We start from the raw sequence: 18,165 nt of genomic DNA, 5'->3' as shown, positions 1-18,165 counted from the left end.
ATACCCGTTACCAGCTTCGCTATCACCTACGAAACTGAACCAGACGGCACATCCTACCCCACTTCTCGTCAGTCTTCTCAAACGAGCTTCGAGCCATTAAAGAGGCCATAGAAACTCATAAAAATAAAACAAACTAACAAACCAAAAAAAACCAGTTTTGTGCGGTTTGGGGCGTTAGAGTGGGCGTGGCAAAAAAATTTTTGTAAGAATCGGAAACACTTCCTTCTGCCTGTTACATACTTTTCAACGAATCTAGTACATCTTCTTACTCTACGAGTAACGGGTATAGTCGATATCGATATTTCAGAAATATTATAAAATTTCGCGTTCGGTTTTCTACTAGCAGAGTAACGGGTATCTGATAGTCTGGGAGCTATAGCATTCCCTCTTGTTTTCTGTTGAAGTCCATATCACTGCAAACTAAATACTGTGTGTATATATGTACATATATCTTTAACCCCATTTTCTTTGTAGAGAAGTCTGTATTTGTTTTTAAACACACGGAAAAATAAAGGAAACATTTTCCCTAACTGCGACTTAAATTTAAATCGAAGTTCGCCAACTTTGCGATAACTTTACATGCGAATGATATATATTTTTGGTATTGCTTTACTTTAAATGTATGTCATAAAATTCAAAGTGATGCACATATATGATTTATTAATCTATTATTTTTTATGTAGTGGTGTCACATTAGAATCCAGTGAACTTTTCAATTTTTTAAGTCAGCAGCTTTTGTTTTCGCAAAGGTTGTCAAAGAAGTTAATATCCGGATAATATTGCCACCAGAGAACTGCAAAGGTGGCATTTTTTTGCCACTCGACTCACTCATTTTGTGTGCGGGTGCTACCCGCCACGCACAACGCGGGTACTTACAAACACACAGTATACATCTGCACGTGCAGACAAGCCACCCGGTTGTGCGCGCACCCGAATCAATACGGTACTCTGCGTCGCGGGCGCCGATCACACTCGGCACCCATAACGGAGGGTAGAGAAGACAAACAGTCATAAAAAGACAAATGCCTAAAAAGGGATGAGTGACAAAAACACTTATGGGTTTACCGTTAAACACATGGGTGTTTCCAAAAATATTTGGTTGTTTCCAAAAATACTTGGGTGTCTCGTAGACAGTCGAGTCAAATGGCGCCATACATAATGATTGTTGAGTTCTTGTGTCTTTGGTCGAGTGTCTCGGCTGTTAATTGCGCCTTTTTTGTATTTTACTATGCACTTACTTGCGTGTTAGGATTCAGTCTTATTTGGAAGCCAAAGGAAAAGGTCACAATAATGGCAGAAGCGGCAGATATCGTTAAAAATAAAATTAACAATGGAACTTACTCAGTTGCCAACAAACATAAAGGAAAAAGTGTTATTTGGAGCATTTTATGTGACATTTTAAAGGAAGATGAAACTGTTCTGGACGGATGGCTGTTCTGCAGTCAATGCCAGAAAGTGCTCAAATTTGTACACAACAACACCTCCAATTTATCCCGTCATAAATGTTGTCTAATATTAAGACGACCAACGGAATTAAAAATTGTTTCCAACAACGACAAGAAAGAAGCTATTGAAAAATGCACCCAATGGGTTGTCCAAGACTGTCAGCCGTTTTCTGCAGTAGCCGGAGCCGGATTTAAAAATTTGGTAAAGTTTTTCGTAAAAATCGGCGCAGTCTATGGGGAACAGGTAGACCTTGATGACTTACTACCTGATCCAACAACATAAAGTCGGAAGGCCAAATCGGATGCAGAAGAGAAGAGGAGTCTAATCTCGTCCGAGATAAAAAAAAAGCTGTGGATACCGGAGGAGCAAGTGCGACCGTCGACATGTGGACTGACCAGTATGTCCAAATAAACTTTTTGGGCATCACTTTCCATTACGAAAAAGAATTAAAACTTTGTGACATGATCTTGGGACTAAAATCGATGCATTTTCAAAATCGACTGCCGAAAACATTCCCAAAAATGTGAAAGAAATTAAGTTCCTTATATTTAATTAGTTTTTTTTAAGCCCACTCTGTTTTTATTAGTTAGATTAAGACATTAAAAAACATAAAAATCAACAAATACCGTCTTTAATTTCAATTACTTTATGTGTTTGAAATGGGTGCCACCCATTGAGTACATCAAAAAGCGCAAAAATGAGCACGACATTTTTCTTGGGTATTCCCTTTTACCCTTCATTTCTTATGCCCGTCTCGCTTCCACACATACAAATTTTAGGCGTACAAAAAATGACCTGCGGCCGATCGTTGACTGTGCGTCCACTCACCCAAACGGCTATTGCGCAGCAGGCCCTGGGTGGTTTTTTCACTCGTAACAACAATACCACGTTGGCAAAACACTCGAATATTTTGTAGGGTGTCAAAAAACACAGGGGTGCCTAGAGACCCAGTGTTTAGCGGGTGGACGTAGAGTGCCAGTGGCGGGCTGCAGTTCTCTGATTGCCACTACATTTAATTGGCATTCCTGCAAGACATTAAACCACTTCATTTGAACAAAATAAAAATAACGAAAACCTTATAGAATTCATTTATTGCAGAATTGCGTAAGAGTGAGGAAGAGTACAGGAAATCACTTTTATTAAATTCAGTTTTTTGCGAAAGTTGGAATATGCGAATGGGGATAATAGGCTTTATCTTTCCAAATTTATTCAGTCATTTCTATTAGCTCCATTGATTTTAGTAAGGGCAAAATTAAATGTTTTTTCTCAGTGAGCCCTTGAAAAGCTCCCAGTTAATGTTTATGTGTGAGCTTCAAATTGACTACGGAGAGTGTAGACTTTCGAGTCCTTGTTGCCAGTGATTTTGTTTGAGGCGAATTCGGAAGGCAACATGTTTGAAGCTGATGCTTACTGGAAATGCTGTTGCATACTGGGCCATGCGAATTCAATTAGAAATATGGGAACATGTAAACTTTATCTCGCTTTAAATTGCAAATATCCCTCATCAATTTATAATTTATTGTAATATTATTCGCTGACTAACTTGCATCTATGTTTGGCAGGATTTTTCTTCATTGGATTGGCAGCAGACGTCGTTTATTTGTTGAGATTTTCGATGTTTCTGTTGCTGCTCTTGTTACTACTTCGCAGCTCAGTTGTCTCCTTATTTGCCGGCTAACGGTTCGTTGAGGTCCTCGTGCGAAGTCGTCGTCCTGGCTTCGCCTCGTCGTCGGCTGCCCCAAGGACTCGTGCAGTTGGATAGGTTCGTGCTCGTTGCACAATTCGCCAGCGATGGCGAGCTTACAATTTTTCGGAATGCGTTAAGGATCAGTTTTGCGCGAATTACGGTCATGAAAGGTTGCTAACGACGAAGAGCCGGCATCCGAACAAACATTTTCCCAGTAATATCTCCCAGTCTTCCTACCTGTGCGTGTGTGTACGGTCCGCGATTTTGTACTTGAGTGCTTGAATAGGCAATGTAAACATATCCTCTACACAAACTGACCTAGGCCAGGAAATCCGAGGACGTAACTGACCTAAGTAAATCCCCAGAAAAGCATCCCAGGTCTTGGACAATATTAAGAATGAATAAGTAACCCAGTCATTTCAACGGAATGGATCCAAATATCGTTAGTTAAGTCGTTCGAAAAATAAAGCATTCCGTCAATTGCTAGTCGTAGTCTTCGCTAAACTTTTCAGTTTATATCAGTTAGAATTGCATATTGTATTTAGATTCCTGCAACAATTGGGCATAAGCTAAGGCAAATTAACCATGCATACTTCCCAACATCGCTCGCTTAAACTATAAATGGTTGTGAAATGTAGAGTGTTTGAGTAGGACTTTAAATAAGAAATCGTAGTTGACTATATCATTACTACCAGTGCTTTCTCCAAAAATTCCTTAGTTAAGATAGGCATTACGTCTACAAATTAAATGACGCAAACAAGACTGTAGTTGTCTGGCCAGAAATTAAATATTAACAGTGAGCAGTGAAAAATTAAGAAAGTGCGCTATACAAACATACAAAATTATTAAAAGTGCTGGAAAATGTGAAAAAATTGAAATCTGAATTGAAAACGTGCGAGTATTGAGTTAAAAAACTGTTTAAATGGTAAGCATATCCATATTCAAATTCTAGGCTATTATGTTGAAATTATTAAATAATATTTAATTAAAGGTCTATCTAGACGAGAAGAGTGTAGAGTAAATGGGAAGAAACTTTTTACTTAAATTGGAACATTCATCTTTTTTGCACACTAAATACACTCTTAAGAATCTTTTGAGCACAACCGAACGTATTTATCCCATAAAAAATTTATAAATAAAAGTTTGTTGTAACTGTTGCTAAACCTAGCATGTGATAAATGTGACCCGTACAATTTGTGAATAAAATCATCAAATGGCAGTATTATCCACCAATTAAAAATTTGATCATTGGGACGAATTCAAACGCCATGTCTTTATATATTTTTTCTACTAATTTTTTAATATTTTATTACCTCTGAGACAAAGGAAAAATCGAAGCAGTATTCAAGATCCCAAAGAAAAAGTTTTTGTGAAAAGGCGAAGGAAAAATAAATAAAGCTCCCAAGCTTTCAGAATTAATGAAATATGTTGTTTTGTTAATAATTCGTTCTTTTAAAAGGGTATCAGGATGGTCATTTTGTCTTACTTAACAAGCTATCAGATATCTTTACATTCATTACATTGTTTGTATGTAGAAATCAAATAAATCTGCATATTAATTTATCACGAAAAAGTTTAAGGCTTTTAAAAATGTGATGTGATCGATGGTAGACCGTTTAGATTTTTCTCCGAGTTACAGTCATATTTTCAGCAATTGCCCATCAGATTCGTTGTTCGCTGTGCTCACCCGGATTATACTACTATTGATTTTCTTGCCGCCTATTCGACACTTCAGATTCAATTAAAATTTTTGGACTAAAATTGCTCTTTGCCAGTTGGTCAAGTGCATCATCGGCAGATTTCCACAGTCGGAGGGCAAGAGGATGCAAAACTGAGAGGCTTGCGACAATTGCTAAACAAACGCCAATCCAAGCAATTTCAGAGCTGACTGCATTGCAATGGGCGGTGGAAGGAGGAGGTGGGCGGCATGCATTGCAGGAAGTGATTTTTGCAGTGATCCGAGACCAAATCCCAATCCGATTGTGTGAAGTGAGTTGCATAAATGTGCAAGCTGTTCAAGTGATTTCGAGTGAAAGGCTCTGAAAGAGACGATGGCTGGGTTGGGCTGCGGATCCTGGTCCTTCGTCGGCCTGCTTGCATTATTTTGTTGCATACTTCGCTGCGTCATTAAACCAATTGACGAACCTGGTAGATGTGATGGTAGATGCATAGATTATTAGGGACAACGTCTTTATTACGTTTATCGTGCCGTGAGTGGAAAGTCAAATTGAAGTTGCAGTGCTTGCGAGTTGAAGTCCTCTGGAAAGGTTCTTTTGATTAGGCTGCTAAACACCTAACCAAACTGCCTACCCTCGTTTTACTTTAACCGCTCTTTAAAATTCATTTCGAAGATCCGCAAGTGATTTTTACACATTGTGTTGATGTACGTTCGCTGGTCGGGCGGTGTTGAAGTCAAAACATTTCATTAAAGGCAGCGGCGAATGCTGTGAAAAAGTACACAAAAGCATCTGAAAACAAAATGTTGACAAAAAGCGTAAAACACACAACTTCATAGTGTACAAAATGAAAATGACGCAACATGCAAAGAGCAGAAACAAAACAAAGCCGCCTGCAACAAACTCGCAAAAAATGTAACCAAACCGACTGTCCAGCGGACTGAAAGACCCACTGACAGACGGCCCATACAAATAAATACGCAGTCAAAGGCAATCAACGTCAGCTAGCCAGACCCTCGTCCCCCTTGGCAACTACCGATATTTGATTTGAAAACATTCCGAAAACGCTGCCCAAATGCAGCTTCCCTCTATTTTGGATGCTCGTCGTCGCCAGCAGCCGCATTTGTCCGTAAGGATCGCTGCAAATAAATAAATGGCAGCCATTGGCACAACAATTAAAATGCGATGCAGACATTTCGATACTTATGTTCCTTTTTGGTCGTTTCTTCCTGGCGCTTGTCACTTGATGTTTTAATTGGAAGGCAGTATTTCATTTCAAAGCCGATGTGATTCTTTAGACTTAGCAGAAAAAGTGCATAAGGGCGCCTCAGTCCCAGTTATGATGGGTAAATTTAAGAACGACGATCTAATATCTGTTCCCTTTTTATGGAAATAAGGCCAACATTCGATACAATGAAATTGTATAGGATTGGCAATTTCCCTTACTGACATTTATTGCAATCCAAGTCAACGAAAAAAGTTGACATGTTTGCAAGCATTTTACATATAAGATAACTCGCTATTTAATTAGAGAATATTAAACAATAAATTGTATAATTTCCTATTTGAGATATTTGAAAAATATCAGATTTAATCATGGATATTCATATATTCTATTATATATGTTAACATATAATAAGTATTACCTAAAAAACCAAATGACGAAATTCGTTTCCTGTATTGTTATATATCCTTTTAATATATAAGAAATTTTTTTTAACGGCTTAAAATGGAAATTAGAGTTATATGTTTCTTTATATGATCATTTTAAAAATGTCATTAAAATATAATTTAATAAATTAATTTAAGATTCCAGAATCTTAATTAAATACTCAAAGGATTTGAAAGAATTATTGGTAAAAATATGTGATTGAAATAAAAAAGGCACATTTGTAATATAATACAATATTGTATACAAATTATATTTTTTTAGTCACTCAAAAAAAAAAAAAAATTTCATTTGTTTAGAAAAAAAAAATCATTTTGTTTAGAAATTTAAATATGCGATCGTTGTTTTTTTCGAAGATTCGGGTATGGGATTATGGTGAGTTTACTAAGGGAACTTCGTAGTTTAAACTCTATAATCACAGATGTTATGGCAAAATTTCCGAGCCTAGCTTTTCAAACTGTATCATAGATGGCGCTTTACCGCGGAAAATTAAGTCTGTAATACTCTGTTACAGAGTCTCTGTATCTAGGTACATTTTAGGTACATTAAAAGTTGCAAGAAGGTGGTGCATACTTTTAGGATCATTTCAGAAAGACGTACTTATAAATTGGGCGTCGTTTTAAAAATATGATTAATTGGTAATTCCTAAGAATATTTCTCCACCCATATTATGATGTACGGATTCTTCATTTAATAAATTATAATTAAAAAAAAAAAATAATAATAATATACAATTTAATTTAATTATTCCCAGATAATAAATAATAATCGTTTTTAAATATTCATTTGAAGTCGTGATATCTCCGGAAAATGTTGTCTTTGGTTATTTTAATCAAGATTAAATTTCTATTCTGTGAATTTAATATACATAGGTATATTAAAGTTCATCCGGTAGAACCATTTAGTCATTTATGGTGCATCTCAATAGAGAATATTTTCCTTAAAGTATCTGTGGTATAAAGGAGCCGGGATGTTGAACTCCAGGTCCAAACCCCGCCATTTGTTCCTTAAGTTTCGAGCATACTTGGATGCAAAGTCGTAATTAGTTGGATAAAATACGCTGTTAGGAAATGGGTTATTATGTTGAAAAAACTGGTCAAACTGGTGCAGTTTCAATGAAAAAAAAAAACAAGAAATCAACAACAATTTTCATTATTGTAAGGATACGAGAAATAAACTTGCCCATATTTCTTATTGATCCCAAGGCTAATCCATAATATACACTAATATTCAATGATTATTCCGCAGTTATAACATGCAATATTTGAAATGATTTACCTAAGAACCTGAAACTCTTAAAAAACAATATTATAGTAACAAAATCGAATAATAACATTGTATTGTCTACAGCAGAGAGTTCGTACGACTTGTGGAAATGATCAGAAATTATATACTTATTTTTAATGCCACAACTTGTTAAACCCTTGCAGATGGTACATTGATTTTAGTAAGATGATTATATGTTCAGAAGACCATATAAAGTATATATATATATGTGCTTTAACTTTAACTTTAACTATCCAGCTCAGATCGCTATAATATAGCGATGCTATTGGCTGCTATTGGAATAAACTGAAACATGTAAATTCTTTGTATTTGATCTTAAAGTAATCTACATCAGTTTCAATCAGGTATATTGGGTTTAATTTATTAAGCACTATATATATTATATATTGCTGATTATTTAGTTTTTATAGAAACTGTCTGAAATTTATCAATAAACCAAAAATTAATTTAATAAAAAAGATGTTGGAGCTTCGTTTTTTTCAATTACAAAGCGTTATAATTTGGTATTACGTTATTCTTTTAATAGCAATTACTTGCCATAAAAAACGCCGTAAAATGACTAGCAAATAAATGGAAAATAAATCATAGTTTAGCTGTTCTTTTTAGGCAAAAGCGCAGCAAGAATATATAAGCTTCGGATTTAAATCGATTCATACACTACAGAGCCCCCTATTCAATTAGAAGAGAGGTGTGTACGTGATTAAGTAATAGTGTAATACAGTCACTATCACAAAGATAGACACTGCGATTTAAATGCGATTTAAAACCAAAATTTGCCATTTTCTTTCCTTAATTTGTACTGCCTAATCGGCTCCTCGAATATTTAAGAAATGAAGTCATAGTCACAGTAAATAAATTCGGCAAATCCAGCGGGTGTGGTCAAAGCCCCAAACAAGGGTCCGTTTCGGTTGTCTGAGTCCTGACCCAGGACCTTCTCGCCCAAACCCCTGAGCCCCCAAAACGGAAGGCTGAAGTGGGCACGGAAATCGTTGGGGCGTCTGCAGCCGTATAAAGTTTAATGAGCCGCAATTAATCGTACATGACAACACTATAAAAACGTTTGCGAAAAATTATGTCTTTTTTGGCGGGCTTCCTCCCTGGTTCGTTTCTCCTCTCGGAGTTTGTGTAATTGCCGGAGTCTTTGTTGAATATATCCGGGATGTGAACACTCTTTGCAAATGGGACGCAGTAAAGGCAGCGAAATATTTCATGAAGTGGATACTTTAAACACATTTGTAGGATCTGGTGGGAAGTGTTGTTCCTAACGAAGCGGCAGCGCTTTTGAGGAGAAGCTCCTGCCAGCGATTCAGCCCAGGCGTAACCTGATCAATTTGTCATTGGAATTGCCTTTCCTAATTAACAATTTAAATAAATCGCGTCGCATTTTCAGCGGACCAAAATGTAGAAAAGTGAATGCAATTTAATTGGAAATTTAATTGCTTTTGTGGTCGGAATGTGACATGAGCGCCCGTTCACCTGTGTGTCCTGGCTCACCTTCGTCCTCCAACTTCATCCACCGCCCTCCCATTTTTCGCTCTTTTTTCGTTCCTGCTGTCGAGCTCTTAATTTAGACGTGTCCATCCATCGCTGTCGCTTGGCTTTTGTTGTTTTAATTATCTGCGGTTATATTTATTTAAATATTTACCAATTCAATTAGGGTGACCGTTTTTGTGCATCGCCCTGTTTTGTCGTTTATTATTTCATAGACGAATTGAATTGACTTTGAAGCCTCTCCTCCCGGGGTCACTTTTGAAGCCCGAAAGTAATTTCAATTAATATAATGTCATATCTGACAAATGGTCTGTGCAGACATCGCATCCTGAGATCTACGAAAAACCTTGCAGACAGTTTAAGCCCGTCTGCCCCCCATTCGGTTGGCCCCCACACGGATATTCTTTCCGAGTTTTTCTTTTGGCTGGCTGCGTGCCAATTATAAAAGTGATTTCGATGTAAGCTGCACCCGAGACCTAAAAGAAGACGCAGCCCCAGACTCCAGGCCACACTTACGGGCACACCCGAACCCGGAGCTCACTTCCGTCAACGGGAAGTCATAAGACGTATGAACTTGTCGCCATTGCCGGCGAAGGAAGACGGAGTCGGAGTCGAAGTCGAAGTCGCAGCCAGCCAAATCCAAAAGCCGGAGCAGAGGTGGCGGGAGCGTCCTGACAGATTCCTCTGTTGGTTTAGTTTGCTTGGGCTTGACTCGAGCCAAAGAAATGCGATAAATTGAATGACTGACGACGCAGTAAATACTTTTCAGAGGGAGGATGTGTGTGTTGGGGAATCACTTGGATCAATTTCCACATCCACACACGACAAATTGCGCGTGGTTAGGTTTTCTTTCGAAGCTCGCTCTTATCCATTTTAGTTTGCCATGTGTACTCATAGTGGATGAGGAGCGGGTGATTGGAAGGAACGAGCAGCTGACAAGGTGCAAATGGTGTGGATTTGACGGGTGGGCGGAAGGAGCTGTCAACTCGGGAAACTCGTGACTCGATTACAGGAAAATGCAACTGAGACGGCGATTCCCCAGCTGCATTCCCAATCCAAAACCCTCCTCCAGAAGCTAGCAACATAATTACGCCTATTTTTTGGATTCCACCAAATCCACTGCCCTTTATCCGCTCATGGATGCAGCGACTCTGTATCCTTCGGCACATCCTGCCTGCCTTCCTGCCGCCCTGCAAGTAACACACTAATTTGAATGCATAAAAACTCACCCAAGCGCTGATTGTGTTTGCCCAAAGTCTCGTTTCATAATTTTTGCACAAATTGCGGTTTTTCAGGCAACGAACAGCGAATGGCGAATGGCGAACGGCTAACAGCCAGCAGCTACAACAGCCAAACGCTTTGGCAACTAATAAAAATGACCAACTCTTTTGCCCATCCCGACCCCCTGGCATTCGCACCGAACTCCCACTCCCAACCACCGCCATTCCCAACTCCCAACTCCATACATGTGTAAAAATTGACGCCGCAGCCGGGAAAGAACGGATTCCGGATTCGTTAGCCAGACGGCACAGATAGGGGATAAATAGGGGGAGCGGGTCAGTGCTGGCCACTTTTGTTGCCAACTCGACATATTTCAATCACGTAAATTTATTACGTAAACATTTGCTTTGCTTTTCGCACACAATTACGACGGCAGGAGGGGATCAAATGGTGGCGTGGCGGAAGGGACGCAGAGCCACCGCAGGATGCGCGGGGAAAACGCATAGGGGTCGCCGAGGCTCCAATGCAGGAACACAAATTTCAATTTCAATCTTTTCACGCTGCTCTCCAGCATAAGCACATCGCAGCCCCCCGCATCCGTGCCCCCCATCCACCGAAACCCACCGGCCAACCCCATGCCCCCTCCTTGGTCTCCTTTCCGGGGCCCAAGCGAGGTAGGCCGTCGTCGGCCTTCTGCTCGCCCGTAATATTCATAATGGATTTACCAATATGGTGAACAATTTTTATTAATGCAACCGACAAGCCGGGCAGCAAGAAGTGAGCGGTCAGTCCTGCCGCCGCCGCTCCGCCCCCCAGAACGTCCTTTAGGTCTATATCAACACGGGCGGCAGCTGTTTGGCTGGTGGATGGTGGAGCACATGTATGCGTGGGTCTTCGCCTGTGTGGGTGTCGCTTTCGACCGGGTTAAATGGGCTTTTGGCTTTTTGATCTTTAAATGTTTGTACAACGCTTTGATGTTCATATGCTGCTGGCCACCAGCCGTTTTGCTTTCCGTTTTCCACATTTTTTCTGCTATCTCGGGTTGTTGGCCATGTTCTTTTTTTAAGGGCCAGGTGGCAAGTGCTCTCTAACTTATGTTGCAATGTCTGCAGTCAATTTTTTGACCAATTATTTGAAAGGTAGAGATTTTATAGTATTATATCATAATATTTGTAATCCAAAATATTAATTGAGTTACATTCTACTGCTGCGAGAGTTTACGAGAGCAATAACTAACGCAAATGAAAAATAAGCATGCAAAAGTTTTGTTTACTGGAATAATAGTTATATTCGTAAATAATTGAACATTGTAGTTTGCTAAGGAGTAGTTTTAAATTGTAATGCTACTTCTTAAATGCTAAAAGAGTAATTCTTAGCTTTATCCGAAAGGCAACTGAATGATAATGACCTGATTCTGCAATCTTTCACCAATTTAAACAGTCGCCTTCATTACACTCAATCAACTTGTACGAGCAACAATCACCTCAAAAACAGAGTAATGACAAATTAATGGCGTCGGGGTGGGTCCTCAGCAGGATCTCAGGAGCTAAGAAGGTTTCCTGGACACACTGACAGACAGAATTCCTCATAATCAAAATCAGATAGACTGTGCGTTAATAAGTTTGCCTCTCTGCTGTTCGGGACACGAAAAACCACCTGCCCAACTTGACGTGGGTTGGCAGGCGTTGAAAATTCTCTGGCCGGGGAATTGAAGGCGAATTGGAGGGCGACTGTCCTGGCATTCAATAATTGAAATATTTGCATAATTATTAACTCCCCTTGCCAGAGGGAATCTCATTAAATTGCGCCTAAGCCCCGCACTGGACCAGATCCACTAAATTGCGGAGAAGTCAAAAGAGCGTAAATCTAGCGGCAGAAAAGTTCTCAGTGGACGAGAAAATAAAACTATAAAGGAGCCTGCCTAAAAGCGCACTTCACAGGGCGTCGGAGGAGGCGGATTCGCGTGGGAGTCGGCCTGGCGGCAACTTTTCCGACTCCTTGGAGTCCGGAGTTGGGAGTCGGCAGTCGGCAGTCGGGAATCAGGATTCAGGATTCAAGAGCAACGGCGTCGGCAGGGCATATGAACATACAAAATATTCCCTACAAAGGAGTTGATTACACAAAGGAAAATTACGACGAATCATTTCCGCTGCTTGGCTGCTTACACGACCAGCGCACGGTGCTCAGACCCCTTTTCCTTGTTTTCCCTTTGGAAAATGGGCGGGCCATTTGGTAAACGGCAGCAAAAACAAAGCCTTCCTCCATCGCCTTGCTGCGCACCAAGTGAGATAGCAAAAAATGTGAAATAGGTTCGGTTTTGCCGTTTCCTTGAGCTTGAATCCTTAAAGCTGGAACTTCTGCTTTGCTACTTACATACATGTATACTAACATCAAGTTGACAACTTTTCGGGACCACATAAATTATATTTAATTGAAATTCTTTCGGCCCCCAACGCAGCTCGAAATTAGCGAACATCGCCAAGACAGACAGCGGCCAACTTTGCTGAACTCATAAATCGCTCGGGTGTCAGCGCATTAGCCATCCAGCGACATGCCATTGCAGAGCACATGGAGCCACGAGGTGGCCTACCTCCGCGGACTTGTAAACGTCAACGATCGTCTAATGTTTCCATGCGTCATAAATTTCATTGAAAAGCGCTTCCGTTGCGCCATTTCCAGACGTTTCGCAGCACTCGAGGGTCCGAGGGTCGGGAGCACGGCGCAAGGATACAAGGAGGACGGCTACAAGGATACCTGGCCCCTTGGCACACACATACTGCTACGAAATGCATAAGGGAAATGAATTGCTTTACGAGCAACCGCAGTCCCAAACGACGAAAAGGACGAGCTGGAAAGGACGAGCTGCTTGGGCAGCTCAGGGAATATGCAACTGTAAATCAACACCCGAGCAGTTGTGGGGGCGTGCCGTTTTGTAGGCGTTTATAAGCTGTCGAAAGTAGTTAGGCGTTTTTCATAATTTATTTATGGCCGCCGGAGGGAGCAGCGGCGTTTAAGCATGTTTTATATTAAGTGCGCACGGTTTATGGCTCAGTCGGCCATAAAGGGGAATTAGTAGGGCGCGACGCAGCACACTTTTTGCCGACTTCGCCGACTATGCAAATCGGGGCTTTGCTCCGAGACCTGCGAGATCTGCTGCCAGACGACCCATTGTAGGTCCTTGGATTGGCGGCAAACTTCGCTCGCAATTGAAGCGGTGCAGCTCAGCCATTGGTAAACAGTTATCCGCAAGTTAGGCTACTAACACGATTATAACATTTGCTGCAAATAAAACTCGCAAACTTCGCCGAAAACTTTGGCTGGGGCGGAGGGAAAGTTGCCACTAACGACTACCAATTGATGTTGTTAATGAAATAATTTCTTACAACGGCTGGCAAAGTTTCGCCGGGCAGCAGGCCGGGAAAGTGAAACGCAGCGTTTAAGTTTGCGGTTGCCTTGCCGATAATTTGGCATAGATTTCCCCCTCCCCTCCCCCGGGCTCCTTACACTTTCCCGGCTCCTTGAGCGCAAAAAGAGCAACTCGAGAGCTGGCTACATTTATAAATTGTATCCCGCTTCCGGCCCAAGTCCTTGGAGTCCATTGTGCATTTGGGCTTCATTATGCGCAACTCGTTTTTGTTTGACTTGGCCGGGGCAGGAGCTCTAAACAAATTTTCTTTTCTTGGCCGCAGCCCCCGCCCTTCGCCTGTCCGTTCGCACTCATCAGCAGGGTCCTTAAGTCTGCTTTCGTGCCATTGTGCGCTTTGTTTAATGTTATGTAAACTTTTGCTCTATGGCCACTCCTCCCTGGGCTGCCACACTCACTTCTATCTGTTCAGCCATTCATTTGCCGCTTTCAAATGTTTTGTAGCTCCTTTCTGCCACCTCTACACAACCAACCTTCCACCCAGCCTTACACCCCAGGTCGACCCACTTAAAGGTCCTTAAAGCTGCGCCAGATTGAGTCATTGCATCCAGTGGGCAAAACACGACGGGTGGCTATGAATTTTTGCCAAACTGACAAATTTCTTGCTTCGCTGGCTGCGCGAGGCCAAATGATTGATGGCTTTTCAATATGGCAACCGCATCAGCCACAAATGTAAATACTTGCCCCTCGTCCTTATCGCAGGACCGCCAGTCTCAGCCTCCACTCCTTCGCTGGCGATAGACCGCCGACTTCCATGGCATCAAGTTAAGCACTCAATCGTGGATTACATGCGTTTTATTTATGATTTTCCTCGCTGGTATTACGGAATGTTTCCCTTTGGCTTATTTTTATTGTCATTTATTGTCGGTTTTGGATCTGCGTGCTCCGGGGAGGCCGGATTCGATTTTTGCTTTTACTTTTCCCCCCTCGCTTGACGAGTTTTTTCGCTGGAACTTTCGGCTGGGCAACTTTGCTGTGCACCACAACTTTGGCTGCCAAGTGGCAACATTTAATTGCTCAGAAAAATATTTTCCAAAAAATCAAAAACGATGAACTCGAAATAATAAAAATGTTGTCAATTGTTGTATTTTATGATGTTGCCCAAAAGTTTCCAACAGAGGCGAGATTTCAGACAAGCACTCGAGCAATTTGTTGTATTTTAGATTTTGTTGTCAGCTGAAGTCTAGTTAAAAAGTTTTTATACTTTCCATCGGAGAGTTTTGGGACTGGCAGTGGGATGTTTTCAGTCAGCTTACCGCTCTGGATATCCCATTTAATTTGTGTTCCACGAGGGTTTTGATCATTTAATAAGGTTGTAGTCATTATTAGTAAGGGGTAACTATATTGGGTAACTATATTGTAAATATATATATATATTATAAAATAAATAGAGCCAAAAACACTGCATTCGTATCAGTATGCTTCACTTTAAAATGCAGTATTTGAAATGCAAAATCATGGACAACCACATTTAAAGGCTCATTTGGACAGTTCGAGGAAACATCCTGCTGTATTAACATTCGAGTTCAGAATGCTGTGTGAAAAAATTACCATTTGACCCAACGAATGTGTGCCAAAAATCTGCAGAAAAAATTAACATTTTTATGCTAGCCATCAAAGCGCAGAGCCGATTAAAGCGCATTAAGGCTTTAACTACCGACTACGTTCTTTACAGTTTACAGTTCTTGGTCTTTCTTTCTACTTTTTTCTTTGCTCTGTGAGTGGGAATCTTTTATTTTGAAAAGCGTCAGTGGAGTCCAAAATGGGTATATATGTTAATCGAAAGGCTTGCACCCCACAAGGAAGGTGGTACTACTCTTAGCTTCCAAGTGATCTTTCTGAAATGAAGTATACGAATCCGAGATGACTGGGTTACTTAAGTGTACTTTGCAGTGCGAGTATTGCTCCTCGAAACAGGTATCTCCAGTTCGACTACTGGATTTTCTCCTGTTTTGGTAGTTTTTCTGTTTCTCGGGCGGCGATTGCGGATTTCTATGCTGATGTTTGTTGTTTGCTCGGTGCACTTAATGTAATTAATTTTAATTAAAATCCAGCGGGGACGTGAACAAAAAATTTGCCACAGTAATGAGCACGAAAGTCCGTCCATCCGACTGACTGAGTGTCGAATGGTGAACTTGCCGGCATCCTCCGGCGCAGCCCCCCTCCGTCCCCTTCGCATATCTTTTCGCGCCTGTCGAGTTGAGAAGAAAAAAGGTAGCCTGCTATTCAGGACCCTCCTTTCGTGGGTTAAGCGCAAATAGCAGCAGACACTGCTGAATGGCTGTGTGTATGGGTGGTGTGTATGGGTGGTGTGTGTGGGTGTGTGGGTGAGGGGTGGTGCGCTGCGGTGGTGCAGCGAGTTTGTTTGGATTTTGCTGGCCCGTAAATTCACATTACATCTACGATGAAGCGTTTGGTAAACATTTTAAAGTTGCCATTTAAATTATGTACTCCGCTCTCGGATGCTGCACTTTCCGAGCGGAATCGATGCGATGACTGCAAAGGGCTTACAATGGAAAATGTTTACAAATAGTTCAGCAAATACGATTGAAATTGATGCAACATATGTGTAGCCAGGTCATCAGTACTTTCGTTCTTTCTGGTCAAACAAAAATACCGCAGTTTTTATCAGCATTTCATCATTAATTCTGAATCAAATGTGTAGTTAGCATTGCGCACCAAGAGTGCTAAAGCAACTAGCAGGCGTGGATTTATGCTATACTAAGCATATAAATGAATCCCAGTCAGATATTATAAGCGTTTCAATGACGATTTGTCTTTAAAAGTTCCATAAAGTTTTCCATGAATGTGATTTAAAGCCATAATGAGTGAAATTTTCGTACTAAACCTTCTGATGTTGGCTAAGGGAATGCACACTTATTATATAGAATTTACCAAACCCTGTTTTTTCCTGGAAGAGCGTTTCACTTTTCAGCCAACTTACGAAAAACAGAACCCCGTAATGCACACAGACACCCATATGGGACAGACAGACAAAAGAGACTCTTCCACGCCCCATATTGACAATGGGCTGGGTATGGGTGTGTGTGAGTGAGTCTGTTGCACCTGGTGGGTTCTAAAAGTCCTCCGCCCTTTTAAGCGGCAGCTGCGTTGCACTTTTTGTTGGCCGCCTCCTGTGCCGTAAACAAATAGAATTCTTTTCCACAGCCACCCATCCATATACGAAAAGCGTACACACATACTTGCCCCACCTCGACTCCGTGTCTCTGTGTTTGCCTAGACATTGCATTTTTACCTCCTATACCGATTCACGCGCTGTTGCACAAAGCAAAGTCGGCGTTTCCTACCGCCCTCCGCTCCACCTTCTGTCAAGGCTCAATTGCTAGGCTACGTTTCGCTGGCTCCTCGAGTTCTCCATGCGAGGAGCGCCTGGCTGGAAAATGCGAGCTGCAAAATGCGGCGCGTCAAACAAATAGAAAAATGTTGCACGTGGCCGGGAAATTAAAATAAATCAGAGCCGGCGCTGGAGAAATCTGACGGGCTTTAAGGCATACTGAGACCTCATGTATGGAAAACAAAGACTGCAAGTCAAATAAAAATGTTGCCTTTAAATGGAAAGTTAAATGAAAAAACCAAGCTCGACAGCTTTGGCCACCATAGTACAAGATAGCGCACAATTTCCAAAAGATCGAAATGATAATCCACCGACTTAAATAAGTATGTAAAACAGAGGCTTAACAAAGTGTACAACGATTGAAAAGTCCAATAGTCATTTCAGTTGCTTTCCAAACATAATATACATATTTATGAAGCCAATTAATAGTCATATTGTAAATGGTCATTCAATGGCATTCAAATTCCAGATTTGTAAAGACAAGTTAAAGCCAGAATTTATTCGAACTTATCTTAGGTAGCCACTGAATGACAGCAGCCGCAACGGAGGCGACGCTTAAGCGACCCTCTAATCCTGTTAACGAGACAGCAGGAGACATAAACACACCAGAACAAACACTGCCACACACACGCACACACTCACACTCGTGCAACACACATCCGTCACAGCGCACAGCATAGACACAAACCCACCGCAGGCGCTAACTAGCGTGGACACCAACACGCAGGACCAACGGCAGGAACAACAACAAAGTGGAAATAGTTTAAGCTGCTGGGTGCGGGGTGTGGGGTGCGGGGTGTGGATGGAGGGGGATAAAAACTGAAGAGTTTATAAAATTAACATCGTCATGACATCCAAGCAGACGCCGGCACTGCACTCGGCCCCCCGCCCAGGACATTCGGAATATCC

General features: G+C 41.2%; 1 protein-coding gene across 1 annotated transcript in view; it reads left to right on the top strand.

Moving 5' to 3' along the window:
- Window positions 1-3,412: 3,412 nt before the first annotated feature.
- LOC6739120 (vacuolar protein-sorting-associated protein 36) overlaps window positions 3,413-18,165 on the top strand; it is a 49,141-nt gene continuing 34,388 nt past the window's right edge. Inside the window, exon 1 of the mRNA XM_016169078.2 lies at window positions 3,413-4,058. The gene's annotated coding sequence lies outside the window, so the exon portion shown is untranslated. The remainder of the gene's footprint in view (window positions 4,059-18,165) is intronic.

The sequence above is a fragment of the Drosophila simulans genome, chromosome 3L (genome assembly GCF_016746395.2).
Source record: "Drosophila simulans strain w501 chromosome 3L, Prin_Dsim_3.1, whole genome shotgun sequence".
Taxonomy (NCBI): domain Eukaryota; kingdom Metazoa; phylum Arthropoda; class Insecta; order Diptera; family Drosophilidae; genus Drosophila; species Drosophila simulans.
Note: the sequence above shows the minus strand (reverse complement) of the source record. Positions and strands in the feature narration are given on the sequence as shown.